The following is a 23,630-nucleotide window of genomic DNA, read 5'->3' on the forward strand; positions in this document are numbered from 1 at the left end:
ATCATCATCATCATATAGTTGTGTCCACTGCAGGACAAAGGCCACTCCTGCAAAAGTTGCCGAGATATTCGCCGTCGATCTTTACTCCTAAGCCTTCCCAGTTTAATCACTTGATTACTTCTAAGCACGCAGTGAATAGCATTGGAGAAATTGTGTCTCCCTCTCTGACCCCTTTCTTTATAGGTATCTTCTTGCTGTTCTTGTGTAGAATTAAGGTAGCTCTAGAACCTCTGTAGATATCTTGCAAGGTATTTACGTAAGCGTTTTGTACCCCTTGAATACGTAATGCCTCTATGACTGCTGGCGTCTCTGCTGAATGAAATGTATTTTGGTAATCTATCAAAGACATATAGAGAGTCTTATTGTACTCTACGGATTTCTCGATAACCTTATTAATGACATGGATGTGATCCATTGTAGAGCATCCCTTGCTGAAGCCAGCCTGTTCCCTTGGTTGACTAAAGTCCAGTGTTGCCCTTATTCTATTGGAGATTATTTCGGTATTTTATATAATACTCGGAGTAAGCCAATGGGCCTATAATTTTTCAATTCTTTAACGCCTTCCTTTTCGTGGATTAGTATAATGTTTGCATTCTTCTGGTCTTCTGGAACCCTTGCAGTCGATAGACACCTCGTATAGAGAACCGCCAGTTTTCCTAGCATTACGTCTCCTCCATCTTTGATTAAATCAACTGTTATTCCATCCTCTCCTGCCGCTTTTCACCGTTTCATGCTTTGCAAGGCCCCTCTGACCTCATCACTAGTTTCTATAAACCGTTCGAATAGAGTGCTCCCAAATCCTCTGGGTTCTGTGCAGCTCAGTATAGAATTCTTCCGTTGCTTTTATTATACCTTCAAGATTGCTGATGATATTACCCTGCTTATCTTCCAGTGCATACATATTGGTTTGTCCTATGCCAAGTTTCCTTCTCAGTGATTTTAGGCTGCGTCCATTTTTTACGGCTTCTTCAGTCTTTCTCACGTTAAAATTTCGGATATTACTTGTCGCTTTGTTGATCAGTTCTGACATTTCCGCGAATTCTATCTTATCTCTTGAGTTGGACACTTTCATTCTTTGTGATTTCTTTATTAGGTCTTTTGCTACTTGGGAGAGTTTGCCTACTGGTTGCTTCGGTGTCTTGTCTCCCACTTCAAGTGAGGCCTCTGAAGTGAGCCTGGTTATGGTTTCATTCATTACCTCTATGTCGTCTTCATCTTTCTGTTTTAAGACTGCATATTTGTTTGCAAGTACCAACCTTAATTTGTCTGCTTTTACTTTTACTGCATCTAGGTTGGCCTGTTTCTTCTTGACCAATTTTACTCTTTCTGTCTTCAAACTGAGGTGAATCCTAGCCTTCACTAAGGATCACTGCACTTTACCCTAATTATCAATTCTACATCCTGCACTATGCTGGGATCAGCAGAAAGTATGAAGTAAAGTTCATTTCTTGTTTCACCATTAGGGCTTTTCTAGGTCGACTTTCTGTTGCTACGCTTCTTGAAAAAGGTGTCCATTATTCGAAGCTTATTCATTTCTGCGAATTCTACCAGCATCTCTCCACTAGCGTTCCTAGAATCGATGCTGTAGTTGCCAATTGCTTGTTCACCAACTTGCCTTTTCTCCACTTTTGCAATGAAGTCGCCCATTACTACAGTATATATACTGAGGTTAAATAAGCTCAGCTGGACAAAATTAATCCGGAGTCTACCACTACGGCGTGCCTCATAATCACATCGGAGTTTTGGGACGTAACACCCCGGAATCACGTAAGACCGCGGATTCTTTTTTATTATTTATTTATTTATTTAACAACACTGTAGGCCTTTGCACAGGCCCAAAGAGGAAGTGGATTGTATAAATACACATGAGCATGGGAAAAACAGGAACAACCGAAAAAGAAGAAAAAAAAACTAAAAAAGATATAGAAAAAGATTGCCCAACAACAATACTGCCATTCAACACAAGACACTTTCTTTGTTTCTCATTAATCAAGGAATAACAGAAGGTGCTCAAAACAATTGCAATATTAGTCGTATAACATTCTTATATATATATAAACATATTAAAATTATAATAAGAAACCACTATTCAGCACATTCAGCAGGTTCATATTCCAATCCGGACAAGCCATTGGAATATGAACCTGGCAACGCTTAACGCTAGAACGTTATCTAGTGAGGCGGGTCTAGCAATACTATTTGAGGAATTAGAGGGCAGTAAATGGGATATAATAGGGCTCAGTGAAGTTAGGAGGCCAAAAGAAGCATATACAGTGCTAAAAAGCGGGCACGTCCTGTGCTACCGGGGCTTAGCGGAGAGACGAGAACTAGGAGTCGGATTCCTGATTAATAAGAATATAGGTGGTAACATACAGGAATTATATATCATTAACGAGAGGGTGGCAGGTCTTGTTGTGAAATTTAATAAGAGGTACAAAATGAAGGCTGTACAGGTCTACGCCCCCACATCCAGTCATGATGACCAGGAAGTCGAAAGCTCCTATGAAGACGTAGAATCGGCGATGGTTAAAGTCAAAACAAAATACACTATACTGATGGGCGACTTCTATGCCAAGGTAGGCAAGAAGCAGGCTTGAGACAAGGCAGTGGGGGAATATGACATAGGCTCTAAAAATAGCAGGGGAGAGTTATTAGTAGAGTTTGCGGAACATAATAATATGCGGATAATGAATACCTTCTTCCGCAAGCGGGATAGCTGAAAGTGCACGTGGAGGAGCCCGAACGGCGAGACTAGAAATGAAATAGACTTCGTACTCTGCGCTAACCCTGACATCATACAAGATGTGGACGTGGTCGGCAAGGTGCGCTGCAGTGACCACAGGATGGTAAGAACTCGAATTAGCCTAGACCTGAGGAGGGAACGGAAAAACTGGTACATAAGAAGCCGATCAATGAGTTAGCGGTAAGAGGGAAAATAGAGGAATTCCATACCAAGCTACAGAACAGGTATTCGGCTTTAACTCAGGAAGAGGAGCTTAGTGTAGAAGCAATGAAGGACAATCTTGTGGGCATCATTAAGGAGTGCGTAACAGAAGTCGGTGGTAACTCCGTTAGAGAGGGTACCAGTAAGCTATAGCAGGAGACGAAAAATCTGATCAAGAAACGCCAATGTATGAAAGCCTCTAACCCTACGACTGGAATAGAACTGGGAGAACTTTCGAAGTTATTCAACAAGCGTAAGACAGCTGACATAAGGAAGTGTAATATGGATAGAATTGAACATGCTCTCAGGAACTAAGGAACGGAGGAAGCCTAAAAGCAGTGAAGAAGAAACTAGGAATTGGCAAGAATCAAATGTATGCGTTAAGAGACAAAGCCGGCAATATCATTACTACTATGGATGAGATAGTTCAAGTGGCTGAGGAGTTCTATAGAGATTTATACAGTACCAGTGGCACCCACGACGATAATGGAAGAGAGAAGAGTCTAGAGGAATCCGAAATCCCACAGGTAACGCCGGAAGAAGTAAAGAAAGCCTTGGGAGATATGCAAAGGGGGAAGGCAGCTGGGGAGGATCAGGTAGCAGCAGATTTGTTAAAGGATGGTGGGGAGATTGTTCTAGAGAAACTGGCCACCCTGAATACGCAATGCCTCATGACCTCGAGCGTACCGGAATCTTGGAAGAACGCTAACATAATCCTAATTCATCGGAAGACTTGAAAAATTATAGACCGATCAGCTTACTGTCCGTTGCCTACAAAGTATTTACTACGGTAATCGCAAATAGAATCAGGAACACCTTAGACTTCTGTCAAGCAAAGGACCAAGCAGGATTCCGTAAAGGCTACTCAACAATAGACCATATTCACGCTATCAATCAGGCGATAGAGAACTGTGCGGAATGTAACCAACCCTTATATATAGCTTTCATTGATTACGAGAAAGCGTTTGATTCTGTCGAAACCTCAGCAGTCATGGAGGCATTACGGAATGAGGGTGTATACGAGCCGTATGTAAAGATACTGAGAGATATCTTAGCGGCTCCACAGCCACCGCAGTCCTCCATAAAGGAAGCAACAAAATCCCAATAAAGAAAGGCGTCAGGCAGGAAGATACGATCTCTCCTATGCTATTCACAGCGTGTTTACAGGAGGTATTCAGAGATCTGGATAGGGAAGAATTGGGGATAAAAGTTCATGGAGAATACCTTAGTAACTTGCGATTCGTTGATGATATTGCCTTGCTTAGTATCTCAGTGGACCAATTGCAATGCATGCTCACTGACCTGGAGAGGCAAAGCAGAAGAGTGGGTCTAAAAATTAATCTGCAGAATATTAAAGTAATCTTTAACAGTCTCGGAAGAGAACAGCAATTTACAATAGGTAGCGAGGTACAGGAAGTGGTAAGGAAATACATCTACTTAGGCCAGGTAGTGACGGCGGATGCGGATCATGAGACGGAAATAATCAGAAGAATAAGAATGGGCTGGGGTGCGTTTGGCAGGCATTCTCAGATCATGAACAGCAGGTTGACATTATCCCTCAAGAGAAAAGCGTATAATAGCTGTGTCTTACCAGTACTCACCTACGGGGCAGAAACCTGGAGGCTTACGACAAGGGTTCTACTTAAATTGAGGACGACGCAAGGAGCTATGGAAATAAGAATGATGGATGTAACGTTAAGGGATAAGAAAAGAGCAGATTGGGTGAGGGAACAAACGCGAGTTAATGACATCGTAGTTGAAATCAAGAAAAAGAAATGGGCATGGGCGGGACATGTAATGAGGAGGGAAGATAACCGATGGTCATTAAGGCTTACGGACTGGATTCCAAGGGAAGGGAAGCGTAGCAGGGGGCGGCAGAAAGTTAGGTGGGCGCATGAGATAAAGAAGTTTGCAGGGACGGCATGGCCACAATTAGTACGTGACCGGGGTTGTTGGAGAAATATGGGAGAGGCCTTTGCCCTGCAATGGGCGTAACCAGGCTGATGATGATGATGATTATGATGATTCAGCACATTGCAATATTTACATTTGAAATCATAAGGTAGTATACAATCACACGTGCGCTGGTGACCAATCATTCAACCAACTCATTATCTTTAAGCTACGCGCTCAAATACTTTCATGAGCAACCAAAATATGGCTCCAATTTTGCGACAATGCCATCCAGAGAATCGGATTCTATAATTTCCTTTGGCAACGCATTCAAGATTTCGATATCCCACGTGTTGCACTGTGTGGGATACTGCCCGATGTGTTTACGATGACCGGTTCTATCGGAGTTTCGGTGTGGTGGCTCCACGTAATCTCGCTTATAATATTACTATTGTCATTACATAGCATGAAAAGAAACTTCATGACAGCCACACGTCGCTGACAAACGAGGGTAGGTAAGCAGCGTAAGTGCTGATTGGTTTCTAAGAGCACTAACGCTTTCGTGTCGAGAATACTTCATCATCACCAGTATATAATTCGCAACGCTTTATTTTGAGTACTTTCTCATTAGTGTGAGAGACCTTTCTGGTACGGTTTAAATACTATGCTACCATACTCAAGAATAGGACTTACTAAAGTTTTATATGCTATTAGTTTAACATAGGATTGTGCTGCAGTTAATGTTCTTTGCAAGAAACCGAGTGTTCGGAAGGCCTTCGTACATGTGTTACCGATATAGGTATTCCATTTTAACGCACTTGTAAAAGTTATGCCTGAATATCTTACTGCGTCAGTTTCTATTAAACCGTTACCCATTAGTTTAGAATTGAACCTAAAGATCGCCTTTCTATGAGTTACGGTCATATACTGTGTTTTCGTAGGATTAATTTCTATTCCCCACATGTCACACCAGCGGGCTATATTGCTTAGTGTAGTATTTAGTCTAAGCTGGTCCTCGATTCCTTGCACGCTTGTAGAAATTACCAAGTCATCGGCGAAGAGCCGCAATTTTACTCCATTTTCTGCACAATCAGCGATGTTGTTAACATATATGAGAAATAATAATGGCCCCAATACGGACCCTTGTGGTACCCCTGAATAAACTTCGAGTTGGTTCGAGTCGTAATTATTTATGGTGAGATACTGAGTTCAGTTTGACAGATAAGCTTTTATCCATTCTTCAATATTCTGTTGAATTCTGACAGACTTTATTTCCTCGATTAGTTTACAGCGCACGACGCGATCATAAGCCTTCGAAAAATCAATAAAAAAAGCATCAGCTTGAAATTTTGAGTTAAACATTGATGCGAAGTCATGTGTTATCTCAAATAATTGTGTTATAGTTGACAAACCTTTCTTAAAACCATGTGGCTTAGGATATAATACGTTATTTTCTTCTAAGTATGTCATGACGGCTTTGCTATGTGTTCCATTAATTACAGCAGCAACTTGTTAGTGATGTTGGTCTATATGTTTCCACGTGTAATTTATTGCCTTCTGTATGAATGGGGATTACTTTGGCAAGTAGGCAATGCTTGCGAAAAGACGCTGTACTCAGCGGTTCGGGAAATATAATCTGCAAAAAAGGGAGACAGCTGCCACGCGCATCGTTTCAAAAATACATTCGATATATTATCGGGCCCCGGCGCATTCTTGGTGTCGATTTGCAAGAGCAAGATTAAAATGCCCGACTCACAACTCCGCCCATCCGGGCGTCAGCGACTGCCACGGGCGCACACGAGGTTGGCGAGCGCGTGAAAACGGATTGGAATTAGGTGTTAAATCTGTTTGCTACAACGCGCATGCCTTCTATGACCAAACTCCACACCGTAAACATCAACCTATTACGGCGAAATTATCGAAAATCCAGGTTTAAAAGAATTCTTTATCAGCTAAACTGATTCAGTGTTTCTGTTAGGTGTCCGTTTAAAAACGCGCAGTTATCCTGCATGCTCAAACAGGAGACACGTTTGCGCCTCGATGAGCTGTGAAAAACGGCATCTAGAAGAATCAATGCTGTGTTCTATTGTTGCCACTTCGCTGTGGTATTTGAGCTGGCCAAATTTTTGCGCTTCCTCGGCGTTAGGGCACCACGCTCGACCATTTAGGTTACATATGCGCGCGACTCAGCTGTAAGGCTAAGCGAGAATCTCGGCTTTCAGCAAGTCACTCAAGCCCCTGAGGGCAATAACACACAAAACATAACGTGCGCTTGCAGCGCACATAACGTGCGCTGCTGGGCGCAGCATTACAGGAAACTCAGTGAACGTGATGCGGAGGGAGCATCGATGAAGAATTGAAGGCTAATCTCTGAATGGCCAATACCTGCGCTCGTAACACGCTTGAATACCCCTTGCTGGCGGAAGCTTGTGCCACTAGCGCCACACAGTGCCTTTCGGATAAAATTTCCTGAAAAAGTTCTGCACTGGCCCTGCTTTGACGTCCAGCCTGTTTGCAGCGCATATATATATATATATATATATATATATATATATATATATGAACGAGCAGGAAGGTGGTTAACCGAGGAGCCCGATTTTTATTACTCATACCATAAGAAGCCACCAAACACTGACACCATAGAGTTTTCTACAAAATTCTAAGAGGGAACTCTGGCGCTAGTGTCTACGTGAGCCACAATGGGAGCGGTTGTCCCAGCATGGGAATTATGGGAAGTACATGGGATTTGCCTAAACTTCGTCTTTTTGGCTTCAAACGGCTTTGTGGCTTTGTAAACTCGTCATTTTCAACAGTTTATTGCGTAATAAATAAGTAAATAAACATCATTAAAATTGCCCGACGGCAGGATTCGAACACAGGGACTCGGGTACAGAGGCCTGATATTGAAACCATTAAGCCACGGATGCATGTATCGACAAGTGAATGAAACGCACTTATGAATTTATCGCGGGCATGCCAGTGCTTTGAGACGCTTGGCGCGTTTCGATTTAGGCACATAGACAAGCTCAATCGTTGCAGTTTATAGCAATTTTACGCGTTCCCGGCGTCTTCTGCACTTCAAAGAATATAGATTGCGCTGAAATATACGACAATAAGATTTATATAGCGTAATATACAGCGTAATATACAAAGCCACAAGAACGTTTGAATCCATAAGCACAAAGATCAGACAAATCCATGTACTTCCCATCATTCCCATGGTAGGACAACGACTGCAGCGCCAGAGTTCCCTCTAGTAATTTTGTAGGAAACTCTATGACTGACACCAAGGACGACATAGGGGAAATTACTTGGGCTTAATAAATGAAATAAAGAGACGATAAATTATAGGAAATTAAAGTGGATGAATAAACTACTTGCCGCAGGTGGGAACCGAACCCACAACCTTCGCATATCACGTGCGATGCCCTACCAATTGAGCTACCGCGGCACCGTTTTCCCGTCCACTTTCTTGGGTATTTATAAGCCAAACAATGAAACCCCCCTTTCCTCAGTAAGGAAGCCTTCATTGCGGTGAGGCCACCTTATGTCACTTTGAAAGCTTCCTAACTGAGGCGCCCTCGGTGAAGGCTTCCTTGGTACTTCCTCGGCATAAGAAGCCAAACAATGAAATCTTCCTTTACCTCACTAAGGAAGCCTTCATTGCGGTGAGGCTACCTTATGTCACTCTGAAAGCTTCCTTACTGAGGGGCCCTCGGTGAAGGCTTCCTTGGTGCTTCCTCAGCGTAAGGTAGCTCCAAAGCTACCTTCATGCGTCCTTACGCCGCTCCTGGCCCTGAACGAGCGCTTCACCTCACTGCTTAACCACGTGGCATTCGCTTGCGCATGCGCACTGTCGCCCACCTGCGGAGAAGCGCGAGCACGGTACGTCTTGCCAGGCATGTTCGTTTCAGTCACGCGTGCGGCATGAAAGCATTGCTAGGCGTTGCTAGGCGTTGCAAGACGCCGGCGTGCCAGCGTTGCTGGAGCACATCAAGTTTTGCACTGTAATGCTCAACTTTTTTTTAACTTTAGTAAACAAAACTAGGAGAAAGCGTCCACGTTTCTCTATATTAGCTATTCAATTTAAAGATTGTGCGACGATACAACATTTTTAATAGAATAATGGTGTTCGCGGAAAGATTTGAAGAAATAATCTCGAACCCAGGCACGCGGCAACCGCTCCTTAGGTGAGGACGGGTGAAGGGAGCTTTCAGAGTACGCTTGCTTCCTTCATCGGTCCTTCGCTGTAAGGAAGCCTCACGTAAGGTTAGGAAACGCTCGAGGGAAAGGAACGTTTTATTGTTTGGGCCAAGCTACCTTCATGGGTCCTTGCGCCGCTCCTGGCCCTGAACGAGCGCTTCGCCTCACTGCTTAACCACGTGACGTTTGCTTGCGCATGCGCGCTGTCGCCCACCTTCGGAGAAGTGCGAGCACGGTACGTTTCGCCAGGCATGTTCGTTTCAGTCACGCGTGCGGCATGGAAGCGTTGCTAGGCGTTGCTAGGCGTTGCACGACGCCGGCGTGCCAGCGTTGCTGGAGCACATCAAGTTTTGCACTGTAATGCGCTACTTCTTTAGGTTTAGTAAACAAAATTAGAAAAAAAGCGTCCACGCTTCTCTATATTAGCTCATCAACTTAAAGATTGTGCGACGATACAACCTTTTTTATTGAATAGTGATGTTCGGGTGTTCGCCTAAAGCTTTTAAGAGATAATCTCGAAGCCAGGCGTGGCGGCAACCGCTCCTTACGTGAGGACGGGTGAAGGGAGCTTTCAGAGTATGCTTGCTTCCTCCATTGGTCCTTCGCTGTAAGGAGGCCTCACGTAAGGTTAGGAAGCGCTCGAAGGAAAGGAACGTTTCATTGTTTGGGCATATGTGTCCTAGTAGAACCCTGGGAGCGTTAGCCAGCGCCACTACTCACAGACCTTGGCAACGGACGTGGAATGTCCATTTCGCCGCAGGCATCACGAGAACGTGATCTTTATGGGTGAAGGCAACTGGTCAATAAACCCACACATGCTACCTGAAGGCATCAATGTTTCCGGATTTGCTATATATGTTTTTAATTATGGGGTTTTACGTGCCAAAACCACTTTCTGATTATATGGCACGCCGTAGTGGAGGACTCCGGAAATTTCGACCACCTGGGGTTCTTTAAGCCGGATTTGCTATATATATATATATATATATATATATATATATATATATATATATATATATATATATATATATATTCACAGTGAAGTAGACGCGCGTATGAAGCGGTTTATTGACGTTTCGGCCGGGGTCCGGCCTTCATCATCTGATGAAGGCCGGACCCCGGCCGAAACGTCAATAAACCGCTTCATACGCGCGTCTACTTCACTGTGAATATTTACCCGGACCCAGAACTGCTTTTTTTCTGGTATATATATATATATATATATATATATATATATATATATATATATATATATATATATATATATATATATATATATATATATATATATATATATTGTGACGCGGCAGTAATCACGGCTTTTATTCCGCGTCAAAAGGTTAGGCGAACCGACCACGCCCACAACAGCAAGGAGCACACACGAGAGCCAGCCCCACAAGCGATGATGAAGAAGAACCCCATATGAGCCCCACATGATGATGATCATGTACAGATGACAAAGAATAGCTTATATCTCGCTACACTAATGTCCCCTCGCGCGAGAGCGGCCATCCTGGCCGCAACTCAAAGGGGCGGTGAACGTCTCGTGAAAGGTTTCATACGGGAAACGTGGACAATCTCAGCGGCGCGGCAGCGGCGGTCATTTGGAACAATAACTGGTTCCACGCGATAGTTCACTGGAGAAGTCTGCTCCATGACTTTGTAGGGGCCGATGAACCGAAGCTGAAACTTGTCACACAAGCCAGGAGTACGAACTGGTGTCCGGAGTAGCACTTCCGCGCCAGGGCGGAAGCACACGACGCGATGAGAGGCGTCGTAATGCTGCTTGCGGTCCTGTTGCCGTGCTTCGGTGTTGATGCGGGCGAGCTGGCGACAACGCAGAATGCGGGACACATATTCTTCGCAGGAGGAAGGACATGGATGGACAGTTGGCGCGAAGAAAGAGACGTCAAGACAGGAAGAGGGCGAACGACCATAGACAAGGTAGAATGGCGAGTAACCGGTCGTGCGTTGAACGGCGGTATTATATGCAAAGGTCACGAATGGTAAAATTGCGTCCCAGTTTCTGTGATCCGGGTCAATGTACATGGCTAACATGTCTGACAGCGTGCGATGAAATCGCTCTGTGAGGCCGTTGCTTTGCGGATGGTAACTGGAGGTAGTCTTGTGGGTGGTTCCGGAGGCTCTGAGTACTTCGTCTAGTAGTTGCGAGAGGAATGCTTTTCCACGGTCGCTCAGGAGGACGCGAGGAGCACCGTGACGCAGTATTAAGGATTGAAGTACGAATGCAGCAACTTCAGAGGCTGAGGCAGAACTCACACAAGTTGTTTCGGCGTAGCGTGTCAAGTGATCAACGGCTGTCACAATCCATCGTTTACCGGTGAGAGTCACAGGAAGAGGGCCATATAGGTCAACTCCAACGACCTCAAATGGTTGCGACGGACATGGAACCGGTTGCAGTTGTCCGCTTGGAGCTGATGTAGGGAGCTTTCGACGCTGAGATAGAGCGCAGGAAGCGACATACCTCGCTACACTGGCGGACAATCCAGGCCAGTAGAAGCGCCCTTTGATGCGGTCATAGGTTTTCTGGAAACCAAGGTGACCAGCAGACATGTCGTCGTGAGAAGCCCGCAGGGCATGAGCACGTAGAGAGCGTGGCAGAACAGGAACCCAGCGTTGACCGTCAGGGTGATAGACATGACGGTATAGGACGCGGTTGTCAATCTTAAATTGCGTCAGCTGCCGACGAAGGCGGGCGTTAGGCGGGCGCGAAGCTCCTTGAAGGTGGTCAATGATGCGCCGACAGTAAGAGTCGGCAAGTTGATGAAATTGGAAGGATTTGTTGTCGTGTGGAGGCATCTCGTCGACAGTGGCCAACAAGAAAGCATCTGAGGAGGGATTGAGCGAAAGCTTGTCACGGATGGTAGTTGGAGCTCCATTGCATGGTGTCGTAGGAAGCGGACAGCGAGAAAGCGCGTCTGCATCTTGGTGTTTTTTTCCGCACTTGTAGGTAATGGTAAAGTCGTATTCTTGCAAACGAAGAATCCACCGACCAAGTCGTCCAGACAAGGTCTTCAGCGTCGAAAGCCAGCATAATGCATGATGGTCTGTAACGACCGTAAAGTGGCGGCCGTGAAGATAAGGTCGAAACTTCTGCACAGACCAAATGATAGCTAGACATTCCTGTTCCGTGATGGTGTAATTCTTTTCGGCGTTTGTCAGAACGCGACTTGCGTATGCGACGACCCTCTCACCTAAAGTGTCGTCTCGCTGTAGGAGAATGCCACCAATTCCGTGACCACTAGCATCCGTATGCAGGAGGGTAGGAGCAGCTTCATCAAAATGGCGTAGTACTGGTTCAGATGTAAGAGCTTGCTTCAGATGGGTGAACGCAGATTCACATTCGGGAGACCACACAAAGGGAACATTAGAACCCAGTAATTTGTGCAGAGGTGACGCTATTGAGGCGAAGCCCCGTATGAATCGCCGAAAATAGGAAGCGAGGCCTAGGAAACTACGCAAATCTTTGGTCTTTTCGGGACGAGGGAAGTGCTGAACTGCGGAAACCTTGTCAGGATCAGGACGAATGCCATCTTTGCTCACAATGTGACCTAGAACTTTGATCGTCTTGCTCGCAAAATGGCATTTCTTGGTGTTTAGCTGAAGTCCAGCGTTGGCAAGGCACGTGAGAACTTCATCCAGACGTTGCAGGTGCTGAGAGAAGGTTGACGAGAAAACAACAATATCGTCGAGATAGCACAGGCAAGTCTTCCACTTTAGGCCACGAAGAACGGTGTCAATCATGCGCTCGAACGTTGCGGGTGCATTGCAAAGGCCGAATGGCATGACATTAAACTCGTAGAGCCCATCTGGTGTTGAAAACGCTGTTTTCTCCTTATCATCCTCATGCATAGGTATCTGCCAGTAGCCGGAACGCAGATCGATGCTGGAGAAGTACTCGGCACCCTGCAGGGAATCCAAGGCATCGTCTATTCGCGGCATAGGGTATACATCCTTGCGTGTGATCTTGTTAAGTGCTCGGTAGTCGACACAAAATCGAACAGAGCCGTCTTTTTTGCGAACCAAAACAACGGGGGAAGACCAAGGGCTAGCAGAGGGGCGTATTATGTTGCGTTGGAGCATGTCGGTGACGTTCTCGTCAATGACTTTCCTCTCGGCTAGCGATACGCGATATGGTCTACGGCGCACGATGGATGTACCATCTGTCTCTATCCGATGCGTCGTAATCGAAGTCTTTCCCAACGAAGATGAATGCGCGTCAAAGGAAGCTTCATGTTTTTGGAGCAAAGCAAGCAATTGTTGTGACTGCGAAGGTGTCAGGTCGGAACTGATGGCAGCTGCAAGAGCTGAAGGAGATGCGGCCCGGCCGGTACAAGGACCTTCAGAGGAAGCTGGTTTAAAGGAAATAACAGATATAGACTCTGATGCAGTGGCGCAAGCCAATGTAGTGCCTTTAGGGATGAGAATCTTTTCGGAAGTCGGGTTTGTAGCGTAGAGAAGTGCAGAGCCATCATCAAACCTAACGAGCCCTGATGCAAAGGCTATCCCTCTTGCAAGACAGCGTGCAGATGGTAAGACGAGCACGTCGCCGCAGTCAATCACATCAGACGTGATAGTAACGATGCTTTGATGGCGAGGAGGTAACGCGGTATTTTCTGCAGCAAGGAAGTGAAGGGGTGTGTCATCTGCATGAAGTGAATAGGTCGTGTCGGTCATATGGAGAACGCGTTGTCCACAGCAGATGGAGGCGGAGGCCATAGAAAGAAAATCCCATCCCAATATGAGCTGCTGGGCACACGAATTTAGCACTGCAAATTGTACGTGATGTAGAAGTCCATCGATGGAAATACGAGCTGTGCACATGGCGATAGGTCGAATGGAGGCCCCTTGAGCAGCGAGTAGCGTAGGTCCTTCATAGGGGGTCGTAACTTTCCGAAGTCGCGAACACAAATCACGGTGAATGACTGAAACACTAGCACCAGTGTCTATTAAAGCTTCTACTTGTACACCTTCTACTACAACCAATATCACATTGTACGGACGCGATGGAGGAATTTCTGTCCTGTCGTTCGATGCAGCTTTTCCTCCAAAAGCTGCATAATTTAGTTTTCCGGACGACGCTCGGCGAATTGAGAAGCAGGTCTCAGTGGGGACGTCGAGCGGCGAAGGGGGGACGGCGAGCGGCGTCTCGCAGGACGGTAAGCCGTCTCGGATGCTACAGTAGGCGATGGAGAGCGTCCGCGCGGTGGACCATAAGGACGGCGTTGGTCATGGAAGCTCCCTAGACGTTGGAAAGTAGCTCCGGGCGAAACGTCATCCCGTTCGTATACGTCATAGCCGCGACGCTCGTCTTGCTGGCGCTTGCGGCAAAAACGCGCTATGTGGCCGCGATAGCCGCAGTAGTAGCAGATGGGACGAGGGGGACGCCACTGCGGATAGCTGGTTTGGGTAGGTGCGCTGGTAGTCATAGAAGCGATGTGAGCCGGTGTTGGTTTTGGAGGCATCGGAGGGACGATTACTGGAGTAGCAGCGGCTACTTGTGCGTACGTCGATGGGGCCCTAGGTGTTAGAGGGTCCGTGTACGCTGCACCAGCCATGGATGCCAATTCCTCCTTGATGACATCTCGCAGATTGGTATCGGAGGCATGAGAAGGCATAGGTCCTGCTGCTAAGCCAAGATACTGGAGCTCTTCTCGAATTATTGCGCGTATCATTGCTCGTAACGTAGGGTCGTTGGCGCTAGTGTTTGCAGTGGTGTCCGGCTGCAACCGTACTGATTCTAGTTCGTCAAGGCGCTGGCAAGTAGCGACGATATCAGCGACGGTAGTGGGGTTCTGGATGGCTAAAGCATTGAAAGCAATAGCGCCGATGCCTTTGAGGATGTGGCGAACCCTGTCTGATTCGGTCATGGCCGTGTGCACGCGTCGACAAAGAGCAAGCACATCCTCGATGTACGACGTATAAGATTCACCGGGTTGTTGCTTGCGAGTGTCGAGCGTCTTTTTTGCGAGGGCAGAACGAACAGCCGGTGTGCCGAAGATTTGGCGGAGCTGCTGTTTGAAAGCACCCCAGTTCGTGAAATCAACCTCATGGTTGAAAAACCAAGTCTTCGCTACGCCTGTCAGATAAAAGGCGACGTGACGCAGCTTGGACGCATCGTCCCAACGGTTAGCCGAACTCACTCGGTCATAGTCGTCCAGCCAATCCTCGACGTCTTCACCGCGAAGTCCAGCAAACAGATGGGGATCACGCTGGTGCCCACTGACAACCCAATACGGAGCGGCTGGGGTAGTCGAGGCCGAGATGGTGGAAGTAGAAGTGCCTGTGGGCTCGTCCTGCGACATGTTGGCGGACAGCTGGCACAATCGGCGACCCGATCGAAGCTCCAGGAGGTTGAGCGGGGAGTCAGAGGACGGGGGACCGAAGAGCACACTCCACCACTTGTGACGCAGCAGTAATCACGGCTTTTATTCCGCGTCAAAAGGTTAGGCGAACCGACCACGCCCACAACAGCAAGGAGCACACACGAGAGCCAGCCCCACAAGCGATGATGAAGAAGAACCCCATATGAGCCCCACATGATGATGATCATGTACAGATGACAAAGAATAGCTTATATCTCGCTACACTAAATATATATATATATATAAGATCACGTTCTCGTGACGCCTGCGGCGAAAAAGACGTTCCACGTCCGCCGCCAAGGTCTGTGAGTGGGGGCGCTGGCTAACACTCCCGGGGTTCTACTAGTACACATAAATACCCAAGAAAGTGGATGGGGAAACACCGCCGCGGTAGCTCAATTGGTAGAGCATCGCACGCGACATGCGAAGGTTGTGGGTTCGGTTCCCACCTGCGGCAAGTTGTTTTTTCATCCACTTTCATTTCTATTAATTTATCATTACTTGATTTCATTTATTAAGCACATGCAATTTCCCCTATGTTGTACTTGGTTTCAGTGTTTGTTGGCTTCTCATTATATGACTTATATATATATATATATATATATATATATATATATATATATATATATATATATATATATATATATCTAGCACTGAAGTGAACAAGTTAAGTGAAGAGCGACTCCACGTCAAATGACACCATAATGTCGTCTTCATCCAGGAAAATGTCGCGCACTTTCATCACGAAGGCTGAAGAATTCGAAATGTGCGTCGATGTCTTGCCGGCGAGCGGGCCCAGCACTTGGTGTAGGTAACCTGATAACCGGTGCAGCGGGTGACCTTGTGATGTCTACAATGGGCCGTAGTGGAACACCTGGCTTGTGAACTTTCGGTAATCCGTATATTGCAGCTGCGGTATATTGCAGGTCTGACCGCCGCCGTGGTCAGTTGCTTCGCAGCTGCTGGGGACTGAGGGCCGGGGGCCGGGGAACTGAAGACAATTCGTCAGGAATTATCCAGGAACGGGTACCCCAAGAAGTTTAACAAAATGGAAGCCTGTGTCCTCCATTCAAAGCCGTCTCAAGGCAAGTCGTTCATGAAAGGCGCTGGCGTCCCATATGTACCTGGCGTCAGCGAAGCTCTTAGCCACGTATTCTCAAGATACGATCTTAGAATAGCACACATGCCATCCAACAAGCTGAGGAATCAGCTTGTTAACGTAAAAGATCGGCTTGAAAGCAATAATTACCCCGGTATCATTTACAATGTTCCATGCGAAGACTGCAGCTGCAGTTACATCTGTGAAACCGGCAAATTCATAAGAAGTTAAAAGAGCACCAAAGGCACGTCTCCAACAAGAAAAACCCTCGAACGCCCTTGCCGAACACGCCGATAATCGCAGTCACCGCATAGATTGGGGACCCTGAATTTCGGGACCCTGAATGAACGCAATGCCCGTCTCGTTAAACGTCGCAAGGATGCAGCTGAACGTCGCCGAAGACGAGCCGAAACGGATGCCTCATCATAATCTGCAATGGACAGTTGAACGGGTTCAACGAGTGGTGACGAGCGGGTGAGACGCGCGACCCACCAGAGGCTGGCCCAATGTGCGTCCGCAACGGCAATAACCGTTTCCCGAATGGGATGCTGAGCCTGTACGTTCGGCACAGTTTGTCGCATGTGTCGAACCTGTTTAAACAAGGCTAAAGTCCCACTATACAGCGTTAGCAATGGCTACAAGTATTCATCGATTACGGTTGGATTGCCGGTTCTGAACGACGTTGCCGAACGGCTGATCTCGCCACGGATTCCATTTGTCCAAATCCGTCGTCTGACGAATTGGTGTAGCGGTCAGTTTGGAATCAAGGGACCCATAGTTGCCGTGCCGGTTGACATGGACGAGATGCTCACGCAACGTCCCCAAGGTCTGGAGAAGGACAGGGCTGGTGAACATTAAACGCCAGAAGTTTTCTAAAACTACGTACCTGTCTAACCTCGTATCCCGCGGCGTGCTGCCTCCTTGGGTTGAAGTGCTGCGCGAGTCTCCGTTGTACCATCACTATAACATAGACGTTATAGACGTTGACAGAATCGGCGAGATTTGTGCGGAAGCCGCACAACCGGACAAGGTTGAACCGTGCGTTCGACCAACATACGCTGGCTTAGGACGAGGACTATGCGTTGACCATTGCGCCTGGCGAGGTCAGGAAACTGCTTAGCATTCTGTACTACTCGCATTCCGAAGAACTCTCGTTCTCGCAGATATATATCCGCCACGCGTGTAACATTCTGCCCGAGGCTAAGCCCACAGTGTTTCCATGGCCTCTAGCGTAATCCTTCGGCGAGACAGGCAGGGAGCTCTGCCTCTTCACGTGTTGTATATGGCGATGAAAATGATGCGGTACCGCGTGTGTAACCACTTGAACGTTGTCTACAGGAACAAAAACAAGAGGAAACAGTTGACGAGGGCCGACGTCGAGAATCCGAAACTCGTGCGCCAAATCGCGGAGAAAGATTTGGGACTCATGAACAGAATCCCAAATACAATGCAGTGCTGCCACTTGCGCAAGAACCAGCTCTTTGCTAGGATTTGACATGTAAATCGACTGTCTTTGCCCATTGGCCAGACTCATTGGCCCAAACTGCTTGACCTACTCAAGGAACTAAAGATTAGACCTTCGGAGATAGACGTTGACGAAGGCGAGATGACTCGCCACTATGCCGCAACGTTGGTGAACGAGGACCCGGCCATGTGTGTCGTATATCGGCCGCGTGTGTCGTATTCATGGCAATTCTGCGTAACCGCAGGATTAGCCCCTTTAAGGCTTACTTTGTCTTGGACAGTTTCCATACATTTGAGTTCCAGCATAGGGGAAGCGCTCACTCTCACATCTTGCTCTGGCTAAACGACGCTCCCAACGAGGTCGAGAATCACTATATGCCTAGAAGCGTGGCGATGGCTACGCATCTCCTCTCGGTAGACCGCTAGGTTATCACCAGGCCTAGGGCTCAGGAACACCAACTCATTCGCACCTGCTATAAGGGTAACCGGACTACATGCCGGTTCCGCGCCCCGTTCTGTCCCACACTCGAGATTAAAGTGCTTACTGCTTTGCTAGTTTCAGATGAAAGCGACGAGCAGGCCTCGCGCCGGTACAAGTTCCTAAAGTCCAAGCACGAAGCCATGCACGAAAAATTGGACACTACCACCTACCAGAACCTGAACGAAATGCTGAAAGACATCAGGGTCCTTTCCTACGACGAATACCTGGAAGTGGTTCGAGCCAGCCTGCTTAGACCGACGCTCCTGCTAAAACAAGGCGTTGACCAAACGAAGATGAACCTGTTTAACCCTCGGATGTCCTCTGTGCTACAATCTAATATGGACCTTCAGGGGATTCTGGACGTTACCGCCTGTGCTACGTTCGTTGTTGTGTACTTAAATAAGGCTAACAGAGAGGCTTCTCATTTAAGCCCGGTCATCAAGGCCATAATAGACGAAAGCCCCAAAGCCCGGGTTACATATGAGGAAGATATGCGAAATTTGGGCGTCCAGATGCTAAACGCCATCGATATGTCTGCACAGGAAGTGACTTGATTTCTGCTCAATCAAGAGTTGTGTTCGAAGAACAGTGAGGTAATCTACGTGAACACCCAGTTGACGGAAGAGCGTCACCGAGCATGAAATACCGAGGAAAAACTGGACGAAGAGGAGATCGGAGCCGCTAGCATAGACATTTGGCATAAAAGTCCAGTGGAACATTATGAAGATCAAGTTCAAGAGCTGGAGGACGTCACCCTGGCAGAGTACATGGTCGAGTACAACCGTCAGACGACTGCCAAGCGTCAACAGCCAGCTGTACTGCATCGCCGAAGCTACGACAAGGCCGATAGCATCAACTATAGGCGAGAACACGTGATGCTATTGACACGTGTATTTATATTTATCGGGCGACCAGGTTTCACCGCCTAACAAATCTTATCGCACAGCGCGGGACGCGCTTGCATGTATCCGAAGTTTCTGGAAAGTTATCGATGCTTCTATCCGCAGTCTGTTGTTGCCGAACCTTGTGTTATCTGATTTATTCGCCTGACGCGAATGATGTAGAACTTTATGGAAGGCACGCGGGTCCCAACGATTAGTCTGGAACATTCGACGATTGTGTATGAAAGCCGACGCGCTTGAACCGCTGATCAGATTTTCGACGATCGCCGACTGTGTTCGCCGCTATCGTTGTGCTATAAGTGTAGCCTGTTTTGTGGGCACAGGTTCGCCCAATAAAAGTTAGTCTTGTCTATCACAGTACTGCTACTGTGTTCTGAACGTAACCACCACGTGACATCTGGTGGAGGTGCTGGGTATCGCATCGCGGAGCCGCTAACACATCTAACGAAATGTGATGTCGAGTTCAAGTGGGAAACACCGCAGGCCGACGCATTTGAAGAACTCGAACGACGCATGCAGTCGCCGCTGGTACTTGCGCACTTCGACGAGTACGCCGATAAAGAAATCCATACTGACGCCACTAGCCTAGGCCTCGGTGCCGTTCTAGTCCAGAGGAGAAACGGAGTCGAACAGGTGATAGCTTACGCTAGCCGGTCGCTGTCAAAAGCGGAAGGCAACTATTCTACGACCGAAAAGGAATGCCTCGCCATCGTTTGGGCTACAGCTAAATTTCGCCCTTATCTTTATGGCAGGCCATTCAAAGTCGTCAGTGACCATCACGCGTTGTGTTGGCTAGCGAATATAAAGGATCCTTCAGGACGACTCGCGCGGTGGAGCCTCAGACTACAAGAATACGACATCACTGTTACCTACAAGTCCGGACGAAAACACTCGATGCCGATTGCCTATCACGCGCCCCCATTGACCCGCCGCCGCAAGACGACGAGAATGACGACGCCTTCCTCGGAATGATAAGCGCGGTAGACTTCGTTGCACAGCAACGGGCAGACGCGGTGCTAAAAGGCCTCGTCGAATATTTGGAAGGGCACACCGACGTTGTTCCCAGGGCATTTAAGCGCGGATTATCTTCCTTCACGCTTCAAAACAATCTACTCCTGAAGAAGAACTTCTCCCCAGTCCACGCCAATTACCTTCTTGTTGTCCCGTCAGGACTTCGTCCAGAAGTATTACACGCCCTACATGACGATCCGACTGCTGGACACCTAGGATTTTCCCGGACACTATCAAGGATACAAGAAAAGTATTATTGGCCGCACCTGACCGCCGAAGTCGCCCGTTATGTCAGAACATGCCGAGACTGTCAGCGACGCAAGATACCGCCGACAAGGCCAGCCGGATTACTACAGCCAATTGAGCCTCCTTGCCGACCATTCCAGCAGATCGGGATGAACTTGTTGGGACCCTTTCCGACGTCAACAACCGGAAATAAGTGGACCGTCGTGGCGACGGACTACCTCACCCGCTTCGCTGAAACTAAAGCACTGCCGAAAGGTAGCGCAGCCGAAGTGGCGAAATTCTTTGTCGAAAACATCCTGCTGCGACATGGTGCCCCAGAAGTCCTCATCACCGACAGAGGAACGGCCTTTACAGTGGAGCTCACCCAAGCCATTCTGTACTACAGTCAGACAAGGCACAGGAGGACAACGGCCTACCACCCGCAGACGAATGGTCTTACGGAGCGGCTGAATAAGACCCTCGCCGACATGCTAGCGATGTACGTGGACGTCGAACACAAGACGTGCGATGCCGTCCTGCCGTACGTAACATTCGCTTACAACACGGCTGTGCAAGAAACAACACAGATGACGCCGTTTAAGCTGGTTTACGGCAGGAATCCGACGACGACGCTCGACGCCATGCTGCCCCACGTCACTGACGAGGAAAATCTCGACGTCGCTAGCTATCTCCAGCGCGCCGAAGAAGCCCGACAGCTCGCCCGCCTGCGGATCAAGAACCAGCAGAGGACCGACAGCCGACACTACAACCTCCGACGACGCTTTGTCGAGTACCAGCCCGGTGACCGTGTTTGGGTTTGGACCCCTATACGCCGACGAGGACTGAGCGAGAAGCTTTTGCGTCGCTATTTTGGACCGTACAAGGTCATCCGACGTATTGGTGCACTGGACTACGAGGTCGTGCCAGACGGCATTTCGCTGTCACAGCGGCGCCGCTCACGACCTGAAATTGTCCACGTTGTGCGGCTCAAGCCGTACCACCAGCGTTGACGAACTTTGGGACTTCGCGTAACTGACCTTTGGACTTTATTTCTTTTCGTTGTTTTGTTACTTATGTTTAATAAGTGTCCCTTTGTGTTTCACTCTCTTTGTAGCATCGGGACAATGCTTTTTAAGAGGGGGGTATTGACACGTGTATTTAGATTTATCGGGCGACCAGGTTTCACCGCCTAACAAATCTTATCGCACAGCGCGGGACGCGCTTGCATGTATCCGAAGTTTCTGGAAAGTTATCGATGCTTCTATCCGCAGTCTGTTGTTGCCGAACCTTGTGTTATCTGATTTATTCGCCTGACGCGAATGATGTAGAACTTTATGGAAGGCACGCGGGTCCCAACGATTAGCCTGGAACATTCGACGATTGTGTGTAAAAGCCGACGCGCTTGAACCGCTGATCAGATTTTCGACGATCGCCGACTGTGTTCGCCGCTATCGTTGTGCTATAAGTGTAGCCTGTTTTGTGGGCCGAGGTTCGCCCAATAAAAGTTAGTCTTGTCTATCACAGTACTGCTACTGTGTTCTCGGTCTGCCATGCCCCTTGCCGTTTAGCAAGGGGCATGGCAGACCGAGCTTTGGCATGGTGTCTAAGCCTTTCTTCTGTATCGCGCAGGCTTTTCTGGTGAGCTTAGCCGGAGCGTCAACGCCGCTTCATCAACTGTCTGGCCCTTTCATGATACCGCCGGATGAATCTTGCTCGTTGACAGCGGGAACAGCGACGCAGTACTTCGTTTTCGAGGACATCATCTGCGACGCATCCTCAGCTCCACCTTGGGATCAAATGACGTCATCATGCCAGTCTATAAAAGAACAGCTGCAGCTCTGTGAGTTCAGTGGGCATGGCAGACCGAGCTTTGGCATGGTGTCTAAGCCTTTCTTCTGTATCGCGAAGGTTAGTTCATATTTTACTACGCTTAGAAGTGATTGCCGCAGTATATTGGTCGTGCTGTGCCCACAAGAGTGCATTATCATAGCGTACAATGTATATTGTGTGTGCCAGCTTCTTCTCTGCGGGGACGTAGAATTAAACCCTGGCCCACAGACAGCAGAACTTCTGAAAGAAATGCTGGAAGGGCAACACAAACTTACCGCTGAGGTGGCGGCACTTAGGACTCAGCAAAGCACGATGGAAAAGTTAATGTCAGATATGGCGTTACGTTTCGACGAAATCAATAAACAAGGTGCTCGTGTTGCATCCCTTGAACAATCGGTGAATCTTCTGCATAAAAAAATCATTGACCTAGAGGACCGGAGCAGGCGGTCAAATTTGATTCTTTTCGGGTTAAAAGAAGGCAGTGACGAAACTGTTAATGATTTGAAGCAAAAAAGTCTTGAGGGACATTTTTCCACAGAAACGTAATGTTACCTGCAACTCGGTAGGGGAGAATTCATCTGTTGGGCAAACCTAGCAAAAATAGGCCAGTCTTAATATATTTTCAAGATTAAAACGAGAAACATGGCGACAGCATGGCGACAGCATGGCGGAAGCGCTTACTAGTTTGCTACTGCTTACGCAGGTTGGTGCTCTCGAAACTTTTTGTAAAACACCGTGTTCTGTCATGCTGGTTCCGCCCCAAGTGCTGTTTTCTATGTTTGGATCTCGGTCGCATTCGATAAGGCAGCCGACATGGCAGCTTGTTGTTTTTCGTAGTTCAGTGCTTTATTTGCTGCTTTTATTGCTGTGTGGCGGGGATACTGAAGTTAACCCAGGACCAACTGGTGCGCAATTTTCAAAGCTCCTAGATGGTAAAAGTAAAATGAAGTCTAAGTTAAATTCTATCGAAGAAAAACAAAACCAATTGACCCTAGATGTCACAGACTTGAAGGCTCGTATTTTTAGAGCGCAGCTCTTTGGCGTCCGTTCCTGGGTTTCGCGTCGTCGTCGGCGTTGTCGTCGGCCTCGTAACCAGCTCCGCCCCCCTTTCATCCCCCCCAGCGCTAGCAGCGACCGACTGATACCGCTGGATGCCGCTGACGCCGCTAGAGAGTCAAGATAACGTGACTGC

At 47.8% G+C, this 23,630-nt stretch overlaps 1 protein-coding gene and 1 non-coding gene across 3 annotated transcripts in view; both read right to left on the reverse strand.

Moving 5' to 3' along the window:
- Positions 1 to 23,630, reverse strand: part of LOC135920485 (chymotrypsinogen A-like) — a 234,800-nt gene that overhangs the window by 75,142 nt on the left and 136,028 nt on the right. The window lies entirely within an intron of this gene.
- TRNAS-UGA (transfer RNA serine (anticodon UGA)) lies at positions 8,216 to 8,288 on the reverse strand. The gene has a single exon. It is a non-coding gene; the product is annotated as a tRNA-Ser (tRNA).

This window comes from Dermacentor albipictus, unplaced genomic scaffold (genome assembly GCF_038994185.2).
Source record: "Dermacentor albipictus isolate Rhodes 1998 colony unplaced genomic scaffold, USDA_Dalb.pri_finalv2 scaffold_16, whole genome shotgun sequence".
In the NCBI taxonomy this organism is placed as follows: Eukaryota; Metazoa; Arthropoda; class Arachnida; order Ixodida; family Ixodidae; genus Dermacentor; species Dermacentor albipictus.